We start from the raw sequence: 8,197 nt of genomic DNA on the forward strand, positions 1-8,197 counted from the left end.
GGAGATCAGGTACCTGAAGCCAATTCAGAAAACACCCGTTTTAATGGGTTGTTATGTGAAGCCTAAGGAGGATGTGACTCACTGAAACATCATCGTGGGTCTGGTGGGCATTCACTGCCTTCTCACGAAGACGGGAACCATCACCTCCTTGGAGCACGTCCACAACATGAAGGTGATGAAATTCCGCATGAGCTGGGTCGGGTTGTCAGGACAGTAGTAGAGGCCAACAACCTGGCCTACCTGCGCAACCAAGCTGGTGGAGATAGGGCTGAAGCACTGGCCAAGTCACACCCCACAGCACCCTGCATCTTCGAGGAGTGGGGACCATGCCCACATTCCATCAAGAAATCCAACAATGGTCTTGCAAGGTGAGACAATCAGGAAGGAGGCGAACATGCTCTACCTGTCCAAGTTCCCTAACAAGCACAATCGTCTGTACCTGAGGGCGCAGCGCTTCCCAGATGGCCGGGTGGTGGACACCGGCAAGGGTGAGGTGTCTGCCCACCAGGAGCTCGAGCAGCGGGCCCGCTCCCTGGCCAAGAGAAGTACGAGGGGGACATGGCCGAGGCCCACAAGATGTGGTGCTTTGGGCCCGCCAGCACCGACCCCATCATCCCAAGTCACCAAGGGCGTGCAGTACCTTAATGAGATCAAGGACAGCTAGGTGGCTGGCTTCCAGTGCGCCACCAAAGAGGGGGCACCACGCGAGAGGACTGCGGGCCGCGTTCGCTTCGACGTTCAGATGTGATGCTGCGCGCGGACACCATGCAGAGCGTCCCCACTCCTGGCACTGCCTCCACGCCGCTGCTGACCGCCCGCCCCTCTCCCAGAGCCCAGCTCCTAGATCCAGGGCCCGCAACAAGAGGTTGGCGGCATCTACAGAGCCCTGAACAGGAAGCGGGCCACGTCTTAGAGGACTCCCAAGTGGCCATATGTTCGTCATGAAGACACATCAACGAGTCTTTGGCTTCACCGCCAACCCGACAGCCATGCGGGGAGCTAGGCCTTCCCCCGCCTGGTGCGTGTCTGATCACTGGCGGGCCCTGCCCGCAGACCCCTTCTACAGCCGCAGCTGCGTCTTGGCGACAACGCGCAAACGCAAAGGTCTGAAGGCCAGCATCCCAGCCCAGGACAACTTCCAGGTCAGAAAGCAAGCGGCTTTCCGCAGCACCGGCGTCCAGCCGGTGACTGACCACAGCCCTGAGCCCCCGTGTTCCCCTCCCGACACCTCGTGTGACTGTGCAGACGCTGTGATGCTCCGCCTGACAGGTTTCTCCAGGCCACTCTGTGCCATCGTTCAGCGTGAACACTTGATGCCGTTTCTTTTGATATTTATTTCAAAACTACACATACAACAGAAATGCCCTTGCAGCACAGACTTATTTGGCCTGGAGGGAAGAGGAAGTGGGGATGAGACACCCAACACTTTTTTTCCATATCTTCAGAGGGAAACTCAAATGTCCCCTCAAATTTTAGAATAACCACATTAAAAGGTTTAAGAAAAAGAGTCCCATAGAAATAGGATATAACCTATAGGACACAATGTATTTTTCCTCATTCTTGTTTGATTTAATGTATTCTTTAGCATGATTATAAATATATCTCTTATCTTTAAGATTTTAAGCTTTCTTTTGCTCTCTTCAACAATTTTAGAAACTAATAAGGTGTCATCTTCCTAAAAGCTATTTTGGTATCTACTCTTATTTTTTAAAATTCTCCCACTTTGTGGTTTTTAATGATTCAGGTAACTCTTGTGAGCTCATCCTCTAAAACCTTTAAATAAAATGTAAATAATAACTGTGGTTTAAAACAAAAAAGGGACAAATAGCTAACTACAGAGTTGACTTGAATATGCCAGACTCACACCTGTTCTTGGCCTCACTAGGGCCTTACTAGCAAAATGTGAGCTCATAAGTCACGAACCTTAAGCGTAGGAAATACCTAAGGAAACCCGCAGATGACCAGGGAATTTTTTAAATGTGTGCTAAATACTTCTTTACTGCTTGGTTTTGGGGAGGAGTTAGACAAAACAGAATAATAAAAGTAGTCATGGGTAGTACTTTAGCATTTACTTTTTCCCCTATTAACTTAATCTTTTAGTCATCATCAAAATGAAGTGGGAATTTAAAATAGTACAGCCACTTTGGAACACAGTTTGGCACTTTCTCAAAATGTTAAGTGGAGTTACCATATGAGCGCAAAATTTCCATATGAAGCAATTCCACTCCTAGGATTCTACTCAAGAGAAATGAAAACATATGTCCACATAAAAACTGGTACACAAATGTTCACAGAATTATTCATAATAGTTATAAAGTGGAAACAATACAAATGTCCATCAACTGATGAATGTATAAACAAAATGTAGTTTATCTGTACAGTGGAATATTATTTGGCTATAAAAAGCAATGAAGTATCGGTGACGTTACAACAAAGATGAACCTTGAAAACATTAGGCTAAGTAAAAGAAACCAGTCACAAAAGACCACAAGTTCTATGATTCCATTTATATGAAATGTACATAACAGGCAAATCTGTGTTGAAAGATAGCAGATTAGTGTTTACCTATGGTTGGGGGTGAGGAGAGAAAAGATGGGGGTGTTGAGTAGCGACTGCTAATAGCTAGGTGTTTCTTTGGGGTAATGAAAATGTCCTAAAATTAGATTAGAGTCATCCTTGCCCAGTACTATAGATATACTAAAAACCATTCACTTGTGTACTTTAAATGGGTGAACTTTGGGGTGTGTATGTAAAATATACATAGGCAAAACTGTTTAAAAAGAAGAAAACTTGTTGCTAACTAAGGTGCCATTCTCATTTACAAATTAATAAAATGGAGACAAGATAATTGTCCAAATTTCAAATTCTAGAATTTGCTAAAACAGAACTCAACCTCTGTGTTCAAGTCTAATGCTACTTCCACTATATGAGCAGTTCCCTCATAAAGTGGGAACTAAAGCTTATTTACAGAGACTACTTGGATATTGGAAGGGTTTTCAAAACATTACCTGTGAGGAAAAATTAAATGAGTTAAAGATAGTAGAAAGACAATTACAGTAATATTAAGTGATTTGTAGTGATGTTCTGTGGAAGAAAAAGTAGAATTATTTTCGTTTTATTGCCAAAGACAGAAGTAGAGTCAAATAGCATAAAGCTTGGGACTGGTCAGGGGAGTTAGGTTAATACCATAGGGTTTAAAACTTGAAACTTTAGAGTAAGAAAAATCCAGTTTGAAATACAGCCCCACATAACGCTGAGAAACGTACGTATCTTTAATCCTCAGTGGATTCCTCTGATATAATACAATTCTTTTACATGAACTTTAAATAAGTAGAGATGTTCCTTGGGTGGTCCTTTAGCAAACATCCAGTAGGTATGAAGAGTGCTTAGTGATGGGTACCAGACTTGCCCTCCCAGGACTCTAAATAAAGCATCTAGATTGGAGATTCTGCTAATCCCAAATATCAAAGGTCATTTTTTTCTGCACTAATATGCTCAGAGAGCACACAGGTGACCTTAACCAAAACAATGACATGATGGTTAGCCCTTACAGAGATCTATAAAGCCCCCTCAATTAAAAAAAAAGTGATCAAAGAGGCATAGGGTCAAAACAGTGAAAACTGTCTTACTGTTAAATTTCATTTGATAAAGCTTCATCAGAAAAGAGCCACATACATTAAGTCTAGGAAATACCAAGAAGCCCACAGAACTTAGAGATTCCTTAAAATACATGTTATTTATTTTACTACTTGGTTTCTGGAAGGAGTTAGACAAAAGAAAATAATCATGAGGGAAAGAAGAGAGCTAACTTTGACTACTCATGAAGATGACCTCACCTTCTATTTTACAAATAGCAATGAATCACCTTAAATTCCTATTACAGACACAAACAACCTATCCTCATGCACTCCATTCTTGCCTCCCATATATATGAATCGGACTTCCACCTCTTGTTGAAAATTAATCCTTTTATGTTCTGGTTCCAAATAATTTTCATCTCAAAGGAATTCTTTAATTATTTCCCCATTTATTTTATCTCTGTCTTCTTCTGGTGACTCTTCCCCCATTGTATACAAAAATTCTCAAGTCTAATTGCCTAAGGGGGAAAAAAATCCTCTTCGTTTACTACGTCTCTTCTTAGCTGAACTACTTAACAATAATCTTTACTTGTCGTCACTTCCCTTCATTTCATTCTTTATAACTTTGGAATATATTCATTAAGATCATAAATAAATTACTAATTGTAATTAACAAACCTCTTTCTTGACATTTATTTCTTCCCTAGATTCTGTAATATCTGGTTCCTCTCCTACTTCTTGTATATTTCTTATATCTTCTTTTCCAGTTTTTCTTTCTCCACCAGCCCATGAGAAGGTGATGACTGCCCCAAATTTCATCCCCACCCACCAGACTGCCTCTGTTCTGCCCTTCAAATCTGCTCCTTATCTCTACTGATAGCACTGTCATCCACCCAAATGTCCAAAACTTCAACTTGAGCATCACCCTGGACCCCTCTAGTTCTCCTTTCCAGACAAATGATCCTACAGCACCATCAAGTCACTCTCTTAAATGTATCATCTCAAATGTGGTCCTTCTTTTCCATTTCCGTAGCCACAGTCTTAAGGATCTGATCAAGTTCTCATATTACCAATTACAAAAACCTAGCCTCGCATCTTACCTTCCTCTAACTAGCATTCTAATCTATCCTCTACATTGAGTAGGATAATATTTCTAAAATATAAATCTAATCACATTAGTTTTCTTTTTTAAAATCCTTTCATGGTTTCCAACACCAACATGATTAAGTCTAAATACTAATTTTATCACCCAGGGCTCTTTGTGACCTTACCCTTTACCTTACACTCCACTCCTAATTACATACATGGCCCAACCAATAGTTTGCTGAGTGGGGCATACTTTCTCAAGCCTTCCTACCTTTTCAAATGCTATTTCTGCTGCCTGAGGTGTTATGACTTTCCTTACATGTCTAGTGAAATACTACCTCTTCCTCAAGACCTTGTTCAAGTCTCAAGTTGCAAGAGACAAAAAATATATACATGTAAGTCTCATTTCTCCCATGAAAACTTCTTGGCAGCTCATGATGGAATTCTGTATTCCCTCCTCTTAAACGTATTTCTATTTTATACTTATTGTAGAGTAGGATATTTAACTGTTTGTAACTCATGTAATAATAGCAGTAATGTCAATAATAACTGACAAAAATACCCATAATTTTTTGAGATGTATGTGCCTGGCACCACTCTAAGCACCTTACAGGTATTAGCTCATTTAATACTCACATAGTCTTAAGGTAACATTTATCACTACCATTTTACAGATGAGATCATTAAGACATAGAAAGTGAAATAATTTGTCTAACATCTAACAAGTTGTAAGGAAAAAATTCAAACTAAGGCAGAGTGGTGATAAAATCCATGCTCTTAACTACCATTTCAAGCCTAAAGCCTGTGAACTCTGGAAAGGCAGGGTCCATGTCCTACTCATCAAGGCCTAGCATATTTCCTGCCACATAGTTAATGCCCTATTACTGTATGTTGAATTAAAGGCCAAGCCCAAGGGAAGTTATACTAAATTCCAAATATATTTTCAAATAAAATTGATTTATGTATGTCTCCAATGAAATTAAGGAAAAGATGTTCTATATAAATAAATTTAAGAACTTGTAGAAATATTTTTTAAATAATTTACAGCTGCAAGAGACAAAAATATATGCATGTAGGTGTTAGTCACTGCACATCAACACAGTAAAAATGTATCACAAGACAGATGGCAATTCCAAAAAGTCACAGGATTATTGATCAGATAGGCACTGAAACAGAAACTCTGTTACTCCATTGGCCTTCAAGGACATGAAATAGGAGTTTGTGCCATGAAGCATTTCTGCAAATACACTATGAAATATGGTGTTCCTCTAAGTAGCAAGATGCTTCAGTCCAGAATCATCACCTTAAATCACCCCAGGGTCTTTCCTTCCCTCTTTTATTTTCCATCTTACAGGCATTAAAATTTCAGAAATGAGAAACTGCTTCACTGGACACAATGTGAGAGGGGTGTTGCTCCTTATAGGAAGGAGCAAATAATGTTAAAGAAAATAGTGTTATGCCTTCAAAGACCAGCCGGTGAGAAGTAAAGCAATTGCCAGCCCAGGAAATGCTTTATTTGAAACATAAAATTGTATAAAGTTCTGTTTCATTTGCAGAAACTATATCAGAGAAAACAATTCATCAATTGCATAAATTGCAACTTGTAAAATTTCAGCTCACTTTGGCAGAGGTGGGGAGGCATATTTGGATTCAAAGTCCGGGCAACACTGGTTTTCCACTGCAAAAGTCTCTAGAAGGCAGCCATGGTTTTAAAAAATGCATGTATACATAGAAAGATGATAAGCCCACCCTCTGTCTGTCTCTCTTTCTCTCTCTTACTCAGAACTTGATAGTGGAGAGGGCACAGGCAATAAAGACATGGATTCTCATCCGCCTCTATCATTTAAACATGGTAAGTTACTTTCTCTCTGTCTTTCAGGGTTGTTTTTTTTTTTCCCAATTTTACCATGAAAGTACTTTCCTTACAGAATTATTGTGAAAATTAGAGACGCTTACAAACTTTCTATCCTCATACTTAATGAATCTTATGTACTTAAACATTGGTGTTATTATTCTTAATAAAGAATATTCAGTATTAATGTTTACTTTCATGAAGAGCCTAAAACAACTTCCCTGAAAGAAAGGTAACTAAAAACTGAAATCATGTATGACAGAATAAAAGAAAGAAAGGCAGACATAAAAATGGGGGCAGAGGTGGAGGAAGAATGCCTGACAGTGTTAATAACAGCACGTAGCAAAGGTGTAATGTAGGAAAGTTGGCCTTATAGCCCATCCCAGGCCTTTTTAGATAGACCTGTTTCTTCCTAACCTGCTTAGAGCCCTTAGTCCTTTTCTTCTATCCCTTATCACACTGGATTCACACAGAGATGTAAATAATTGATAAAGGATCTACCTGCCCTGTGGTCTTTGCATTTTATTGTGGACCAGAGCTTTGGATCCCTGTGCTAACAATCTAAAGATCCTTTGTGCTGGCAGAATAAAATCAGACAAGCAGTAGGCAGCAAAGAGTACATTATGATAATATTATGATAACATTATAAAAACACTGCTGAGCTCACTCTAACCTGCAAAACTGTCACCTACCACTCTGCGAACATAAAAATTTTTTCAGGTGTTCCTAAGGAAACAATGCCTTAAGCTCCATGACCCACTGAAGACATTACACACAGGGATTTGAGTACTAGACACAGCCCCACGTTTTTTTGAAAAATTAAATAATAAAATATCCAGTAAGTAACCCACGCAAGAAACAGGTCAATTTTCCAACAGAGATTATGCGGGAAAAAAGGAGAAAGAAAATCGAGACATGCAAGTAAAAGATGAAAGGAATTACAAAGAATAAAAGCCAAGAAGTACAGTGAGGTTAAAAGTTAGGCTGCCAATAAGTTAATAATCATGAATAATCAAAAATGCCCTGGCTAATGCCTTAGAAAGGTACCATATCAGAGAGAAACAAGCCATCTCTCAAGAAGTCTTACAAAATCAGTTTTTTCCTCCAGCATTGGAACCAATCAATATTTATTTGAGTGAGCTTGAATTTGGGATCATATAATATAAAAAACATATATCTTCAAAACACTAGGAGCACACTCAGTGTGGGGAGATGCTCCCAAGATGAGTCAGATAGAAGTACTCCTGGAATGGAAAGGCATGTGTAATCAGCTATGCAATTTAAACTTTTTAAACTCATATTCATTCCCTTTCTCTCTCACTCCCTATTGTGTATTTATAGTTGAATTTATTTAAGTTAAAAATTCCCATGATAGGAACCCATTACATCTAAGATAAAAACTGGAAAGAGAAGAGGAATCAGACAGTCTACAATTTACCAAATCCTCCAAGAAATACCAGAACACTTCGCGTTTGTATCTGCGTTAATAGGACTTATTTGAGCCTCTCTTACATTATTATTAAAGTTTTTACTCATTTACATGTGCACTAGATTATAGATTTTAGGAAAGGCACTGAGAATGATCACTTACTGAGGGAGTCCTATTAGGTGCAGACACTCTGGTAACTCATTTAACAACAGTATAAGGCAGGTATTCTCCTTTTACAGATAAGGAAACTCC

At 39.4% G+C, this 8,197-nt stretch overlaps 1 pseudogene; it reads left to right on the forward strand.

Annotated features, from left to right (window-relative positions):
• The first annotated feature begins 355 nt into the window (after positions 1-355).
• On the forward strand, positions 356-1,481 carry LOC112415065 (elongation factor 2-like; annotated as a pseudogene).
• The last annotated feature ends 6,716 nt before the right edge of the window (positions 1,482-8,197 follow it).

Source organism: Neophocaena asiaeorientalis, unplaced genomic scaffold (genome assembly GCF_003031525.2).
Source record: "Neophocaena asiaeorientalis asiaeorientalis breed wild unplaced genomic scaffold, Neophocaena_asiaeorientalis_V1.1 scaffold434, whole genome shotgun sequence".
Taxonomy (NCBI): domain Eukaryota; kingdom Metazoa; phylum Chordata; class Mammalia; order Artiodactyla; family Phocoenidae; genus Neophocaena; species Neophocaena asiaeorientalis.